The following is a 17,919-nucleotide window of genomic DNA, read 5'->3' on the forward strand; positions in this document are numbered from 1 at the left end:
GTAGGTGCCGTGATGAAAATAAAAGAGATATATGATAGCATCCCCTAGTTGAGGAAAGACTACTCTAGCTAGGGGTCAGAGAAGTCCTTTTGAGAAGGTGACATTTGAGCTTGGGCCTGAATGACAAAAGAGAACTAGTCTTACATGGATGCATATGTATATATATATATGTGTGTGTGTGTGTGTGTATACACACACACACACATTCACACCTCTATCATATTACAGAGTCAGGCTTGAGGAGTATAATGTCCTTTCATAAAGTATTATCTCTCTATCCATCATAAAATATAGACCATCTGGTTATGAAAAATAGGAGGTTTACTTGTTAGATAAAATACTAAAGTATTTGCATCTACAAATGAAAAGATAAGATGTCTGAGCTTTAAAATACTTAGGGGCAATGTGGAAAGATTAAATTAGATTAGCAAAATATTGATGACCCTGCAAGCTCAGTAATGGGTACCTGAGGATCAAAATACTATTTGCTTTACTTTGTTTATGTAAAACTTCCCACAATCAAAAGCTTTTTTAAAGTAAAATGTATATCAAAGAAAAATAGAGAATTCTCAAAGTTATAGAAGTCTCACCTCACCAAGTTTTCATCAGCAAATTAGAAGTTCTACCATGAACAGGAGTCCTGTGGAATCATGATGGCATAAGGAGAAACTCTGGACTATGCGTTGAGAAAGGAAATTACAGGATATCCTTTCAATGGAATGCTGAGCCTCCAGGGATTACCTGATCCTATGGGAGTCTGAGCCTTTGTCTTTGACTATGCTATTTTATAGCTTTGCAGAATCAGAAGTTAACTTGTAGAAATGAGCCACAAAAATAGTTTTTGTTCAAATAAATGCAAATCAGTTGTATCCATGGGATGTAATTGATTATTTCCCTATGGATAAGTCAGAGTTTACAAATTCATTTCAACATTCCTCTACTGTATCTACATTTGTGTGGTTCTCCTTTGAAATTACTATGACATCTTTTCAAGTTCCTTCATTTATCAATATCTGTATTATTTTACATGTTTGTTTTCTATCATGGTTTTACCTTTTAAGAAAATTAACCTTTAACAAAGAGAAGCAACTTCAAAGTGTTCCAGTAATAGAAGATGTGCACTTAGGTGTCAAAATCTGCAAGTTTTTTCAAAGTCAAGGACTGAAACACTCTTGGGCTTTTGTGCTCATCCCCCTAGGTTCTCACAAGTCAAGGCACATCAATGTAGGCTGTTCTGTCCTCAGAAAAGCCTTTTACTACAAGCCCTACCACCCCAACTGGCCAACTTTCAACTGTCTCTTAACTCACCAAGCAACACTTTGCCTACACTGACAGATAGCAATCTCTCTGACAAACATATATATCCAGAAATGGCTTATGTTACTGAGGTTAAAAGTCAAATTTCACAAGCCACTGATAATCATCTGGGTATATCTTTCATTTCTGTTGTATAGTAATAGTCTAGGCACATTAACAGAGAAGTCACAAGAAACTAATCTCTGGCCTCTTCTGAAGGAGGAAATTTCAACAATTCAAACAAACAAAAACACTTCAGGGACTCATTAAAACTGTAACTTGGGTTGATCAGCGAAAGCAGAAGGGGGGAAAAGCAGCAATTGGTATCAAATAACCTTTTAGGAGGAAAGTTTTTAAGGCTCGCTCTTAGAGCAAGATGGTGCTGCTGGTCATCCATATGAGCCAGGCACTGTTTGGATTCATTTAAACTACATCAACTTTCCCAAGAATCACTATCCCCCTTTTGCAGATAAAGCTCTGAATGATTCATTAACTTGCTGAGAGTTGTAAAGGTAGTAAATGGCAGTGAAAAAGTGAAAACGTTAGTCGCTTAGTCATGTCCGACTCTTTGCAACCCCATTTGCGACCCCATGAACTGTAGCCCACCAGGCTCCTCCGTCCATGGAATTCTCCAGGCAAGAATACTGGAGTGGGTTGCCATTCCCTTCTCCAGGGGATTAAATGACTGAGCTGGATTCAAATCTCTTCAGATAAGCCAGATTTGTGTGATTCCAAAGCCTACTGCATGCCCTTTCCAAAATGCCAACCTACCTTTAGGCTTCTGCAGCGGCTGCCACCCCAGAAGACATCCGCCAGCCCTGACTCACAGGCAAATCTCTGTGTGTTCCCAGGGAAAAGAACTGCTGGTCAAGTGTCACTTGTCTTAATCCATAACCCAACCACTCATGAATGATGGACATAAACCACATGCTATAAACAAAATAGTGAATGTCAATGTTTATGAGTGGGACTGTGATGTAGCAGAAAGAACCCTTGAAAGAAAGCTAGAAGAATGGGGCTATAAATCTGGCACTGTCCCTGGGGAGTTTAATGCTGGGGAAGTCTTGTCACTCCCATTTCCTCATCTATAAATAAAGGGAGGATGTCAGATTCAGCTTTCAGCAAGGGTCCACCAGCATTCTCCTTTGTATAGGGTTGCCTCAGGCATTACAGAGATTTAGCATCCTGACTCTAGGCACTAAAAGTCCATAAATCCTTCCAGTCCTTTGAACAACCCTATTTCCAAATGCCCTATGCCCTGCTTAGCCGAATGGTTGAGAATCACTGGTGAAGGATCTCAGATTCTAGGAAACTCCATGGCTCTATAGGCCCAACACTGTCAGAACAAGGATGTGGCAGGGAAGTGTGGCTACAGGAGGAAATCCCAGGCCAACTCTACCATCATAGGGTACATTCAAGATCATATTCTTAAAGAGAAATCACAATGTGGGCATCTTTAATAGACTTCTTGGAATACTGCTAAAGAAAGAAGTTTTTAAATTGAATTTACATAATGTTCACGCAAGAGAAGTCTACAGAGACACCTGCAAGCATCACCACTGTCTAGCAAGCACTAGGTTCAGGATGGCCATGTCCACCTGAACAGCCACCCAAGGGAGGGGCCTATAGGGCACATCTGTAAATCCATAATTAGCAATGAGAAGGGCTTCCAGCGGGAAACCAATCCACAGCCTGCTACACCCCTCCTGCTCCCTGTTACAAATGACCCCGCGAGCTCCAGACATACCTCCTGGAGCTCAGTTCCCAGCCTTCTCCCGTACAATGTCTACGTATCCAAACAACTCACTGTATTTTAAATCCTGGCTTTGGAGCCACTTTGTCCATAATGCCTCACCTCAAATGCTTTAACTCAAAACAGATCTCCCTTCACTCTAAATAAATGTCACATTTACATTCTGTAATATAATTTTTTGTTAAATTGTGTACTTGTCAGTACATAGGCACTCCACGTACATTATTAGTGTTGCCTTCCTAACTTAATTGCTAGGTCCTTAAATCAAAGGTTGGACAAGGAAATGGCAACCCACTCCAGTATTCTTGCCTAGAGAATCCCATGGACAGAAGAGCCTGGTGGGCTGCCGTCTATGGGGCCACACAGAGTCGGACACGAATAAAGTGACTTAGCAGCAGCAGCAAATCAAAGGTCATGTCTTATACTACTTCTGTATTCTCCAGTGTCCCAAACATTTCTGGGAACATGGTAATGGCTCAATAAATATGTGTTCTCAACAAAGGAAACTATAAGCAAGGTAAAAAGACAACCTTTAGAATGGGAGAAAATAATAGCAAATGAAGCAACTTATAAAGAATTAATCTCAAAAATATACAAGCAGCTCCTGCAGCTCAATTCCAGAAAAATAAGTGACCCAATCAAAAAATGGGCCAAAGAACTAAACAGACATTCCTCCAAAGAAGACATACCCATGGCTAACAGACACATGAAAAGATGCTCAACATCACTCATCATCAGAGAAATGCAAATCAAAACCACAATGAGGTATCATCTCATGCCAGTCAGAATGGCTGCAATCCAAAAGCCTATAAGCAATAAATGCTGGAAAGGGTGCGGAGAAAAGGGAACCCTCTTACACTGTTTGTGGGAATGCAAACTAGTACAGCACTATAGAGAACAGTGTGGAGATTCCTTAAAAAGCTGGAAATAGAACTGCCTTATGATCCAGCAATCCCACTGCTGGGCATACACACCAAGGAAACCAGAACTGAAAGAGACACGTGTACCCCAATGTTCATCGCAGCACTGTTTACAATAGCCAAGACATGGAAGCAACCTAGATGTCCATCAGCAGACAAAGGGAAAAGAAAGCTGTGGTACATTTACACAATGGAATGTTACTCAGCTATTAAAAAGAATGCATTTGAATCAGTTCTAATGAGGTGGATGAAACCGCAGCCTATTATACAGAGTGAAGTACGTCAGAAAGAAAAATACCAATACAATATATTAATGCATATATATGGAATTTATAAAGATGGTAACAATGACCCTATATGTGAGACAGCAAAAGAGACACAGATGTAAAGAACAGACTGTTGGACTCTGTGGGAGAAGGCGAGGGTGGGATGATTTGAGAGAATAGCATTGAAACATGTATGTTATCATATGTGAAACAGATCGCCAGACCAGGTTTTATGCATGAGGCAGGGTGCCCAGGGCTGGTGCACTGGGATGACCCTGAGAGATGGGATGGGGAGGGAGGTGGGAGGGAGGGTCAGGGGAGGGAACACATGTACACCCATGGCTGATTCACGTGAATGTATGGCAAAAACCACCAAAATATTGTAAAGTAATTAGCCTCCAATTAAAATAATAAAAATAAATAAATTTGAAATGACATAAATAGAACTTGGATAATACTTATGAAGTATAAAGATGAAGTCTGTATAAAGATGATTCTTTCCAATCAACCTGTGTTATATATCTTCAAGTAATTTTAATGTATAACGTAAATACATGATTGATCATGAAAAAAATTTTAAATGACTATATATTATGTGGTATTATCATCAAATATATATTAAAATGCAGACAAATCAAAACACATGTTTAAATACAAAAATAAATAAATAAATAATACATGTTCTGTCTTTAATTTTTCACAGTAATTCCCAAAATACCAGTTCAGTTCAGTTCAGTTCAGTCCAGTCGCTCAGTTGTGTACGACTCTTTGCAACCCCATGAATCGCAGTACGCCAGGCTTTGCTGTCCATTACCAACTCCAGGAGTTCACCCAGACTCATGTCCATCGAGTCAGTGATGCCATCCAGCCATCTCATCCTCTGTCATCCCCTTCTCCTCCTGCCCCCAATCCTTCCCAGCATGAGGTGGCCACAGTACTGGAGTTTCAGCTTTTTAGCATCCTTCCTTCCAAAGAAATCCCAGGTCTGATCTCCTTCAGAATGGACTGGTTGGATCTCCTTGCAGTTCAAGGGACTCTCAAGAGTCTTCTCCAACACCACAGTTCAAAAGCATCAATTCTTCGGCACTCAGCCGTATTCACAGTCCAACTCTGACATCCATACATGACCACTGGAAAAACCATAGCCTTGACTACAAGGACCTTTGTTGGCAAAGTAATGTGTCTGCTTTTGAATATGCTATCTAGGTTGGTCATAACTTTCCTTCCAAGGAGTAAGCGTCTTTTAATTTCATGGCTGCAGTCACCATCTGCAGTGATTTTGGAGCCCAGAAAAATTAAGTCTGACACTGTTTCCACTGTTTCCCCATCTATTTCCCATGAAGTGATGGGACCAGATGCCATGATCTTCTTTTTCTGAATGTTGAGCTTTAAGCCAACTTTTTCACTCTCCACTTTCACTTTCATCAAGAGGCTTTTTAGTTCCTCTTCACTTTCTGCCATAAGGGTGGTGTCATCTGCATATCTGAGGTTATTGATATTTCTCCTGGCAATCTTGATTCCAGCTTGTGTTTCTTCCAGTCCAGCGTTTCTCATGATGTACTGTGCATATAAGTTAAATAAGCAGGGTGACAATATACATCCTTGAAGTTCTCCTTTTCCTATTTGGAACCAGTCTGTTGTTCCATGTCCAGTTCTAACTGTTGCTTCCTGACCTGCATATAGGTTTCTCAAGAGGCAGATCAGGTGGTCTGGTATTCCCATCTCTTGAAGAATTTTCCACAGTTTATTGTGATCCACACAGTCAAAGGCTTTGGCATAGTCAATAAAGCAGAAATAGATGTTTTTCTGGAACTCTCTTGCTTTTTCCATGATCCAGCGGATGCTGGCAATTTGATCTCTGGTTCCTCTGCCTTTTCTAAAACCAGCTTGAACATCAGGAAGTTCACAGTTCACATATTGCTGAAGCCTGGCTTGGAGAATTTTGAGCATTACTTTACTAGCATGGGAGATGAGTGCAATTGTGCAGTAGTTTGAGCATTCTTTGGCATTGCCTTTCTTTGAGATTAGAATGAGTAGGTTGGCCAATTTTCATCCTGCAGGCTAATAAAATATCTTATTTATTCAGCATCTTTTCCTAATTAGTTTTCAAAGTACTTTTCAGATGACATAATTAACTCTTGCATACCTTATATGTACTGAAAGAATAAATAAAAACACTAAAGTGTACAGGACAAAGGCAAAGAGAATTAAAATTTCATACTCTGTGATGAGGGTATACCAAGAGCTGGCAGACAGGATGATTATTCCCAGTTCTACTGCATCCTGTGGAAAAATTAAAAATGTTTCCACCTTGCTTCAAGGTTTCCAAGGCCCTGAACAAGATCCACTCTGGAAACCTGGTCATCATGTTTAGGTGCCATCATTAATCTAAGGTGAATTAACACTAAATTTGCATTATGAGCTTAGAGTCTAGTGATCATCCAATTCTATCCACATCCTTTTGCCCCCAACTCTCCACGTAGGTCTTGTCAACAACCTCAATTTCTCTCTGTTTTACTACATACTAACGTCGTTAGTTCTTCTGTATATTCTTGTCAATTCTTCTTAATCTCTTTTGCTTCTGTTAGGTTCTTACTGTTTCTGTCCTTTATTGTGTCCATCTTTGCATGAAATATTCCCTTGATATCTCCAATTTTCTTGATGAGATCTCTAGTCTTTCCCAATCTACTGTTTTCCTCTATTTCATGGCATTGTTCATTTATTCTTAAATGGGCTTCTTATCTCTCCTTGCTATTCTCTGCATTCAGTTGGGTGTATCTTTCCCTCTCTCCCTTGCCTTTCACTTCTCTTCTTTTTTCAGCTATTTGTAAAGCCTCATAAGACAACCACTTTGCCTTCTTGCATTTTTTTCCCTTGGGATGGTTTTGGTCACTGCCTATTGTATAATGTTATGAACCTCCACATAGTTTTTCAGGCACTCTGTCTACCAGATCTAATTTCTTAAATATATTCTTTACCTCCAGAGTATAATCATAAGGGATTTGACTTAGGTCATATCTGACTGGCCTAGTGGTTTTTCCCTACTTTCTTTAATTTGACCCTGAACTTTGAAATAAGGAGCTCATGATCTGAGCTACAGTCAGCTCTGGGTCTTATTTTTGCTGACTGTATAGAGCTTCTCCAACTTCAGCTACAAAAAATATAAAAAACATAATCAGTCTGATTTTGGTATTGACCATCTGGTGATGTCCATGTGTAGAGTCTTCTCTTGTGTTGCTGGAAGAGGGTGTTTGCTATGACCAGTGCGTTCTCTTGACAAAACTCTGTCAGCCTTTGCTCTACTTCATCTTGTACTCCAAGGCCAAACTTGCCTGTTACTCCAGGTGTCTCTTGACTTGTCTCTTGACTACTTTTGCATTCCAATCCCCTAGGATGAAAAGGGTATTCTTTATTTGGTGTTAGTTCTAGAAGGTCTTGTAGGTCTGTACAGATGTTCAAAAAAGGTGTTAATGACATAGATGATGATGGTGTGGTCACTCACCTAGAGCCAGACATCCTAGAGTGTGAAGTTAAATGAGCCTTAGTACAAACAAAGTTAGAGGAGGTGATGGAATTCCAGCTGAGCTATTTCAAATCCTGAAAGATGATGCCGTCTAAGTGCTGCACTGAATATCTTAGCATATTTGGAAAACTCAGCAGTGGCCACAGGACTGGAAAAGGTCAGTTTTCATTCCAATCCCAAAGAAGAGCAATGCCAAGGAATGTTCAAACTACCACAATTGTACTCATTTCACACGCTAGCCAGGTAATGCTCAAAATCCTTCAAGCTAGGCTTCAGCACTATGTGAACTGAGAATTTCCAGATATAAAAGCTAGATTTAGAAAAGGCAGAGGAACCAGAGCTCAAATTGCCAACATTCATTCGATCATAGAAAAAGCACAGGATTCCAGAAAAATATCTACTTCTGTATCACTGACTACGCTAAAGCCTTTGACTGTATGGATCACAACAAACTGTGGAAAATTCTCAAAGAGATGGAAATACTAGCGTACCTTACCTCTTTCCTGAGAAACCTGCATGCAGGTCAAGAAGCAAGAGTTAGAAACGGACATGGAGCAAACTGGTTCCAACTGGGGAAGGAATACGTCAAGACTGTATACTGTCACCTTTCTAATTTAACTTCTATGCAGAGTACATCATATGAAATGTCAGGCTAGACTAATCACAAGCTGGAATCAAGGTTGCTGGGAGAAATATCAACAACTTCAGATATGCAGATAATACCAGTCTAACAGCAGAAAGTGAAGATGAACTAAAGAGCCTCTTGAGGAGGATGAAAGAGAAGAACAAAAAAACTGGCTTAAAACTCAAATTCAAAAAACTAAGATCACAGCATCCAGTCTCATCACTTCATGGCAAATAGGTGGTAGAAAGTGAAAAGAGTGACAGATTTTCTTTTCTTCGGCTCCAAAATCACGAGGGACAGTGATTGCAGTCATGAAATGAAAAGACACTCCTCAGAAGGAAAGCTATGACAAACCTAGATAGCATATTCAAAAGCAGAGACATCACTTTGCCAACAAAGATCCATATAGTCAAAACTATAGTTATTCCAGTAGGCATGTATGGATATGAGAGTTAGACCAAAAAGAAGGCTGAGCACCAAAGAATTGATCCTTTCAAATTGCGGTGCTGGAGAAGACTCTTAAGGGTCCCTTGGATGGCAAGGAAATCAAACCTGAATATTCACTGGAAGGACTGATGCCGAAGCTGAAGCTCCAATACATTGGCCACCTGATGCAAAGAGCTGACTCACCCTGATAGCCGGGAAAGATTGAAGGCAAGAGGAGAAGGGGATGACAGAGGATGAGATGGCTGGATGCATCACCGACCAACTGACATGAGTTTAAGCAAACTCTGGGAAATAGTAAAGGACAGTGAAGCCTCGCATACTGCAGTCCATGGGGTCGCGAAAAGCCAGACATGACTTAGTGACTGAACAAAAACAACAATATCATTAGTAACATATCAGTATTGAATGTTTATTCTATGACAAACAAAGATTGTTCTGGACATGTCCCTATTGGAAATATTGTGCTGCATTGACTGCTGATAAAAAGACATCCTTCCTCTTTATTCTGCTGCTCTTTCTTTAGTCTTTGACTTGTTCGGTATAAAACTGGTGTCTTTTCTGTCATCACCATCTTGGCAGGGATCCTGGTATCTTCTCCCTTTATGGGAAGAAACCATTATAGAGAGTTTGTCTTCAGGAATCTTTTCACAATTTCTCATTCACTTATGCTTTTCCAGGCTCTTCTTTACTTTGCTTTATCAAATTGAGGTTTCTCCCGGGTAACAATAACATAGCTTGAAGATGTCCAAAGAAGCCACTGACAGGGTGAAGTGGGATCATATGCCATCATCCTGACCAAGGACAAAGCTGAATGACAGCAATCATAACTGGAAGTCTAACTGAGGACTCATCAGCCATCCTCAAACTTGAGATGATGTATTTTCTGCATCACAGTAGCACCTTCTAGTTTAATGAGCAGGAGAAGAAAACTTTGTAAGACTCTGTTTTGTAATGATCTCACTCTACTTTTTTGACATGACCACTCAAAGATTAAAAAAAAAAAAAGGTGGATATAATGTGATGCTTTGATAAAGGATATTTTTAAGAAAAAAAATGAGTTTTTCTATGCACCAATGACTTTATCATATGTCTAATACATTAACAAGTGTTAGTCACTCATTTGTTTTCGACTCTTTGTGAGCCCATGGACTGTAGCCTGCCAGATCCCTCTATCCATAGGATTCTCCAGATAAGAATACTGGAGTTGGTTGTCATTCCCTTCTCCAGGAGATCGTCCTAACCCAGGGATTGAACCTGGGTCTCCAGCATTGCAGGCGGATTCTTTACCATCTGAGCCACCAGGGAAGCCCTATACTAAAGGATACCTCTCTTAAGGTTTTTAATTATATATTACTTTAAATGTTTTATTTTGTAAACAACTGAAGATATAATCAAGGAGTTATTACAGCAAATGTCTAGCATAGCAGGCTGTCCACCATAGACCAATACATCAAAGCACCTGTTCAATTTGCAAGCCCTTTTGGTTCTAATGCTGACTGAGGGATTTATGGGGTACTTTCTACCACTGGTGCCGAATCTCCATGAAGTGAGCATTTTCCTTAGGATACATTTTCCACTGAGAAGCCCAGCCAGAGGGGGATAGACTTGTTTATATTTAAACAAATTCACAATCTAAGAAGTCTATTTCATTGGGATTATAATGACATTCTTCTAAAGAAAACTGACTGAAGTCTAGTCAATAACAAAAGATGCAAGCCCTAATCAGAGCAGTAAACACATCTGGAAGTTTTAAGGACTCTGTAGAAGAAATTATCTACTGATTTGGGAACAGAGTATTTGAAGGTGAGAGGCTAATTAAAAACACACAGCCAAACAATTTGACGAAATCATCGCCTTCCTATGAATCATTACTCAGTGAAATGGGGACCTGACCCAAGGGTTCATTCGCCTATATTAAAAGGTAGTAAGAAACACCCAAAAGGAAGTTGAGACTAAGCAATGACCCTCTCTGTCATCCTTCTTTTAAGAGTCTGGTACTCTTCATGGAAATTTGTTTCGCTCAAAATAAAAACAACAACAAAAGAAAAGAAACTACTTCAGGAAGACCTCCCGCATTAGACTGTGAGGAGCTGGTATTGTTTAGAAATGGGAGCTGGAAGCATGGTTGTGATTACATTTTTATCTGTTTTACATAATTGATTTTTAAAAATTGACGGTAAGGAAAGAGAATCATTAAACAGTATTTCTTGATGCTTATATCCAAAATTGTTGCACACTGTTAAATAAATGATATAAATTATAGCTCAACTGTCCAAGGTAGCCCACATTAAGTCAAATAACACTCTTTCCACATGGCTGTGTCTACAGCATTCAGTGGAGTGAAACAATAAAAAAAATGAATCACATTTATTTTGTGTTCTTGAGAATCCCACAGCCTAGAAAGGAAGACAGATATGTAAAGAGTAGACCACGAGACTGAAAATGAGTGAAATAGGTGTTCCTACAGATGTTCAAGCAAAGCCCAAAAAGATCTGAGAGAGAAATTCAATAATTTAATGGATACAAATATAGCTCTGCAAAAAATCCTAGGAGATCATCTTGATAATTCCTCTCTTTTTGCTGTTTATTTGTTATTAACTTGTGAGAAATATGAAGCTCAAGAAAGTTAACTAGTCTGCAAAAATTACAAAGCCTATTGGAAGCAGAGGTGAGGAGACCCAGGTTTCCTGACACCTACTTTATGTCACATTATGTCATCCTAACTGACAGGTTTCTAATATCAAAGCAGAACTTTGGTTTAGAAATTATATATTCAAGTATTTCAATAGATCTGATATATTTGAGGGAGGAGGGTGAATAAGAGGTAGGGAGTAGTGAAATAGATTAAAAAATTTTTTTATTGATGTATAGCTGATTTACAATATTGTGTGTGTTTCAAGCGTACAGCAAAGTGGTTCAGATATATATATACATATATATATGTATATATATATCTTTTTCAGCTTCTTTTCCCACATAGGTCAATACAATGAAATAGATTTTTGAACTTTAAAAAATGCACTTTATCATTGACTATTTCCTCCCTTTAAATGAGGAAAGAATAAAGCAAGGAAGAAAATGTAATATGAATGGAGACCTTAATGCAAGGGGGATGGGTGAGGACTATTACTGCAAATAGACACACACACACACACACACACACACACGAAGGGGACAGCATGGACAATTGCATCTAAGAGCACAAGACTCGCACTGGCCCCTTGTCTTGACTGAAGTTTGTGCACAAGTAGGATCCTCTGACTCCAGTGTTCTTGCCTGGAGAATCCCAGGGATGGGAGCCTGGTGGGCTGCCGTCTATGGGGTTGCATAGAGTTGGACACAACTGAAGCGACTTAGCAGCAGCAGCAGCAGGATCTTCTGATAGGCCCAGAAGTCAGTCTTTATCATAGGTTAGTTTTCTCTCTTTACCAAGAAGAAACGGTCATTTCTTTCACATCCAGACTTGCTGATATAAACAACACGGTCATCATCATCAAGCATAAACACTTTCTGCAGGAAGACAGAAGAGTCTCGGCTGGAGCAGATTCTCAGCCGGTGGCAGAGGAAACTCATAATTTAGTCGGGAAGCCTCAGCCGGATACACAAAAGAGAAATCAATCATAACAGATAGGTGTCTAATACCAAGTCCAGGTCGTAAATGCTACATGTGGAAACACCTCTGTCCTGGCACAAAATACTCACAGAGGAGAAAATACTCACTGGCAGTAGGCACAAAATATTCACAGAGGAGAAAATTCATTCTCAGTGGAGTTAATTTGCATGTTGGTAGTAAAGTTCAGACTCAAACTGGGCTCAGATGGGTCCCAAAGCTGTTGCCTTTGCACCACGCCCTCTCCCCTGTATGCACCAGCTTTGCTTCCTCCCTCCAAGGTGAGGACTTGGTAAGTGAGGAGTATCAGGGAGCTCCCTGAGTACTGAGATATAACTGCTCAAGACTTCCCTATGGCATCAGCAAGCATTTATCTCCAGAGGAAGACAAGGTTGTTGACTCAGTTCATGTCCTATATGTACATCTTCAACCCCATTTGCCTGAGGAAGTGTCTCTGTCTGATGTACTTTCACTTCATTTAGGGCCAGATAGTATAGTGTCTAGGACTTGGACAGAACAAGACTTCAATAAATGCTGACTGCAAGTACCAACTCACACTTGTGAAAAGAATATCTCACAACGTCATCTCTACCTGTCTGTAACGCGCAGCTGCAATTTGCTCATTTTCAGAATATTCTACATCTGCTATTCAGGGCTTGGTATTCCTTGATAGTAAGAAATGAGAGAGCTGTCTTCACTGCATGTAGAATTCTATTCACCTACACAGTATTATATTTTCCACAGACTCATTGGGAGTTCAGGCATGAAATAAAGTCTTGAAACCATTATATCATAATGTTTTGACTGTGGATGATTAATAATCTGAGAAGAAATGAGTTGTTTACAGGTTTGAAATTAGTGAACAGTGTAATGAAATGGCTAAAAGAGCTCATGAATATTAAGCTGACTTAATTGGAAGGACTGGTGCTATGGCTGAAACTCCAATACTTTGGCCACCTCATGCGAAGAGTTGACTCATTGGAAAAGACTCTGATGCGGGGAGGGATTAGGGGCAGGAGGAGAAGGGGACGACAGAGGATGAGATGGCTGGATGGCATTACCGACTTGATGGACATGAGTTTGGGTAAACTCCGGGAGTTGGTGATGGACAGGGAGGCCTGGCGTGCTGCGATTCATGGCGTCGCAAAGAGTCGGATACAACTGAGCAACTGAACTGAACTGAAATGAATAGATGTAGAACGTCCAGGACTCAGCATTTCACATCTATGTTTTGGATGATATACCTTAGGAAAGATGGTGAGAATGTGGACTCAAGGACATATTGGTCAGGGCAGAAATGTGTGGCACTCCACAGTGGGTGAGGAACAACTCCGAGAACAGGCAAAAAAGAATTCAGGAAGAAGGAGCAGGCTATTTGTTCTCCATACAGCACTTAAAGGGATGGGAGATTAGATTCACTGTATGTGGTTCCAGCGGAGAAGGCAATGGCACCCCACTCCAGTACTCTTGCCTGGAAAATCCCATGGGCGGAGGAGCTTGGTAGGCTGCAGTCCATGGGGTCGCTAGGAGTCGGACACAACTGAGCGACTCCACTTTCATCACTTTCATGCATTGGAGAAGGAAATGGCAACCCATTCCAGTGTTCTTGCCTGGAGAATCCCAGGGATGGGAGAGCCTGGTGGGCTGCCATCTCTGGGGTCGCACAGAGCCGGACACGACTGAAGCGACTTAGCAGCAGCAGCATGTGGTTCCAGTTTAGGCCAGTAAGCAGAAGAAAATGTTGATTCAGTACAGGCAGAACTTTCTAGTCATGAATCTCTCCTAGAAAAGACTGGCTAGTGAGGAAGCAAGATTTTCATCTGATTATTTCCAAGAAGAGCTCAGCTGGTCCACTAATAGGGATGGCTCTGAAGTGGTGGTTCTTGCCCCTGGTAGGGAGTTATCTCTAAGTCAGTGGTCACACTAATCAACCATGTTATTGAGTATATTCTTTACTTATACTGTCCCAAGTTTTAAAAAATATCACTTTACCAAAAAGACATCCTGTATTGCCTTGTTTACCCAGCTAGCAAAGGTATGACTCTATCCTTAGAACACTTTGATTCTTATCAACTCAAGATTCAGAAAATGATTAGGTGATTTGAATACTCATATTATTTAAGTCACTACCACAGTTTATAGGGTTTTCTTTTTCAAAAAGAAAAAGAGGTGATTTGTATGGACGTATGTGAACACACACACAAAATAGAAATTATTTTCATTATTGACACACTTTTTAAAAATATATTCTCTGAAAGTAAACCAAAACTCTGGAATTGTGCAGTTTACCAGTGGAATGACCAGAAGCATAAGGTTAGTAGATTTAAAAAATACAACCCATGCCTTTTTTCTAAGCGAACCATTATGCTGTGCCTTATTCTTAGTGTATCACTCAGATCTATCTTTATATTAACAACGCTTACTCGCAGATAGCCCAAAAGGTTTGCCAAGTTGGACCAACTTTAAGATTTGTTTCCATGTTGGGGTGCTTCATGTGCTTGGCAGAAGCAGACTGCAATGAGGGTTCATTTATTACATTATGCTATAAACATGTCTTGAGCTAACAAGATACTCAATATGACAATTCCATAGGTTACTAAGCACTATAAACATCTGTTAACACAGGCACCAGAGATAGCACAGAGAAGGCATCTAATAATAGAATCCATTTAAAAAGTTTATGATGTGGAGTCTGCTGTTTAAAAACTAACAATCAAAAGCATAGCCCCAAACTCTGCCTAGAACAAATATTTGGCAGGCAAAGTTATGCTCAGTTTGAAAAAAGAAATGCACTGGTGTCGTCACTTTGTCAATGCATTTATAGATTTTCATTTCACACCTCTGCCCATGAAGTGCTGGTTTTCCATGCTATTCAGGAGATTTAAACTAAAATTTCACTGTGATATATTTACTCCAAAAGAAAAACTGAATGTTGACTCACCAACTTTCCTTAGACTCATGTAAAGCAAGAAGATTACAAGAGGGAGGAAGAAGATGAGAGATGGGACATACTTAAGCCACAAACAAAGTTTTTCAATGGTCTCTGGCTTAAAACACATCCTTCCAGCTCCATCTAAAGTCCATCTGAAGGGAAACCATCAATGACCCAGACTCCCTGAAATCTAATCTGGCAACACTGATCTTTGCTTTTCTCAGAAGCAAACAATCCTCAGTCACAGAAAAGATGGAACCAACAACTCTCGTCCACTAAATTTTATTTCGTTTCTATCCAGCATTTTAATTTCTAGAAATGTTTCAATACTAGTTACCTGCAAAGTCTATATACCCTGGAATCCCCAGAGGAGAGGACTTCCAAGATGACAACAACTGCTCAGGGCACAGAACTGCCACGGTGAGGAAAGGTGAGTGCCTTCCCAGGCACACACACCACGGAGTCTAAACTCCGCAGAGACTGACTACAGCACCCTGGGAATCTCAAATCCACCGATCCAAACTGCGTCCGCGTCTCCGGGCTTCTGGACCCACACAATCACACATCTCCTAGACCCTCAGTCCTCCTGTGCAGGTCTCCTGAGAGCTCCAGAAACCTGTACCACCAGCCCTTGGATGGCTAAGGGATTAGTATTTTAAAGTCTGTGGTACTTAAATCCCGTTCAGCAACTCCTGCGACTTCCCAACCCTCTGGCTTCCCGTTACCTTTCCCTGTCCCTTCCAAGGTCTTCTGGCGGCACAAACAGAGGGGCAGCACCTCTCCGGCCTCCTCCCCCCAACTCCCCCGCACACCCTACTGGCTCAGGCTCCGACACGCCCCCCACCCCCAGGAGCACACATGGGCGCACACACACAGCGCGCACGTACACCCATTCAGCACTCAGACCCCGCAACCGGCCACCGACTCCCGCAGCGCGGCCCCAACAGGCGTACCCTCCTGCTCCGGGTTATATACAAAGCACTCACCCCCAAATAGAGTTCCCTGTGCACCCGCAAGTCGGTGACCCTGCTCAGCACCCTCCCACTGAGCACCGCCAGACTCTTCACCCCAGATCCGACACTATCCCACTCACCCGCGGCTCTCTTGCCTCGAGCAGTTCTGTCAAAACTTTGAGCCTGGTCGATTTCATAACCACAAGTGTGTCCAGGACTGGAGGAGCTCGGCTCGCCACGATCTCCACCCACCTCAGCTCATGCGGACTGCTGGCCGTGACTCTAGCCCCAGCTCCGTCGGTGCCAATGTCCCGGCTGCAGCCTGCACAAACGCACAAAGGGTGGTGCGCTTTGGGGAAGAGCGCGAGGGGTAGAGGCGCACAGCCGGACCACCTCCTCTCTTTTGCCCTCTCCCTGCGCAGCCTGGGACCTCTCCTCGCTCAGCAGCTGAGTCTCTGCAGTTCCTGCCCCAGCCTCGCTGACTGATGGTGTCAAACAGAAACGCTCGCAAAACTTCTAAGACTTGAACAAAACTGGATTCGAAGGAAGCCCCTCCAGGCACCGCAAACACGGGTGGGTGCAGGCGCCAGCGTGGGGCGGTTCGCCTGTCACCCCTAACTCCATCATGCCCCCACTAACTTACACACACACACATACACACGTCCAGAGCGTGGATCGGGTTACAACTACCCACCAGCTGAAAACAACTTCTTGGCGAGGAGGAGGGGCGCACCGCCAACCCCCAAGTCACCAGGACAAAAATTATCAGTGTAAATACGTAAGACAGATTCCCCAGTTTTCATAAACAACTGGCGTCCCAGGCTCCACTCCCAGGCCCCCCGACACAACAGTGGAAAAGTAACAGCCCGATTCCGGACCTCCCTTCCAGTACCTGCGAGCCGAGCCTCGGGAGAGAGAGCGCGGTTCGCGTCCGCGCTGGGGCCCAGGGCGCGGGGCCCTGCGGCCCCCTGGGTCCCCGCCGCCGCCTCGGCTCAGCAGCCGCCGCCGCCGCCGCCGCCGCTGCAGCAGTCTCCGCTGCCGCCGCCGCCGCCGCTGCTCCCCAGACCGCCTCCTCTTCCCATGGCTGCGCCCTGCTCCGCGGCTCGCAAGCTGTCAGGCTCGGGGAGGGGGGAGGGGGCGGGGTGAGCCGGGAAGGGAGGCTGGGAGGGGAGGGGTGGGAACCGGCGGCGGCCGTTCACCAGGGGTCAAGCCGGGCCCGGCCAGCCGCCCCCGGGAGCCTGGCGGCCGCAGCGAGGGGGAGCGGGAGTTGAGGGCGGCTGGTTCGAGACCCGCTGCGGAGGCGCCGAGCGCCGTCCCGGCCGAGCCTTCGGCGGAGCTGGGATGAAGCGTTCCCCGGCGAGGAGTTCGGAGTTGGTGCGTGTCACTCTCATCTGGGCTGCGCGGCTCCTCCTAGAGGAAAATATTGGTAGTTGCAAGGCACTTCCTTCCTCTCCGCCCACCCCTGTTCCCAAAAAGGAGGCAGGACCTAAAAGAGCCTAAGTGCAGTCAACAAATTCAGAGGAACGCTTAGCTCTCTGCTGGAAAGGGGGAGAAAACGGACAAGACCACTTGAAAAGCGTAATTAGCAAACCCA

The 17,919-nt window shown here is 42.7% G+C and overlaps 1 protein-coding gene across 2 annotated transcripts in view; it reads right to left on the minus strand.

The window, feature by feature from the left end:
* The window catches only part of GHR (growth hormone receptor), a 312,019-nt gene extending 294,309 nt beyond the window's left edge, over positions 1-17,710 (minus strand). The window contains exons 1-2 of one of the 2 annotated variants that reach the window (XM_070357600.1): positions 17,218-17,710; positions 16,466-16,647 (exon numbers count right to left, since the gene is read on the minus strand). The gene's annotated coding sequence lies outside the window, so the exon portion shown is untranslated. The remainder of the gene's footprint in view (positions 1-16,465; positions 16,648-17,217) is intronic. The other variant, XM_070357599.1, reaches the window with a different exon arrangement.
* Between the last annotated feature and the right edge of the window lie 209 nt (positions 17,711-17,919).

The sequence above is a fragment of the Bos mutus genome, chromosome 20, assembly GCF_027580195.1.
Source record: "Bos mutus isolate GX-2022 chromosome 20, NWIPB_WYAK_1.1, whole genome shotgun sequence".
NCBI lineage: Eukaryota > Metazoa > Chordata > Mammalia > Artiodactyla > Bovidae > Bos > Bos mutus.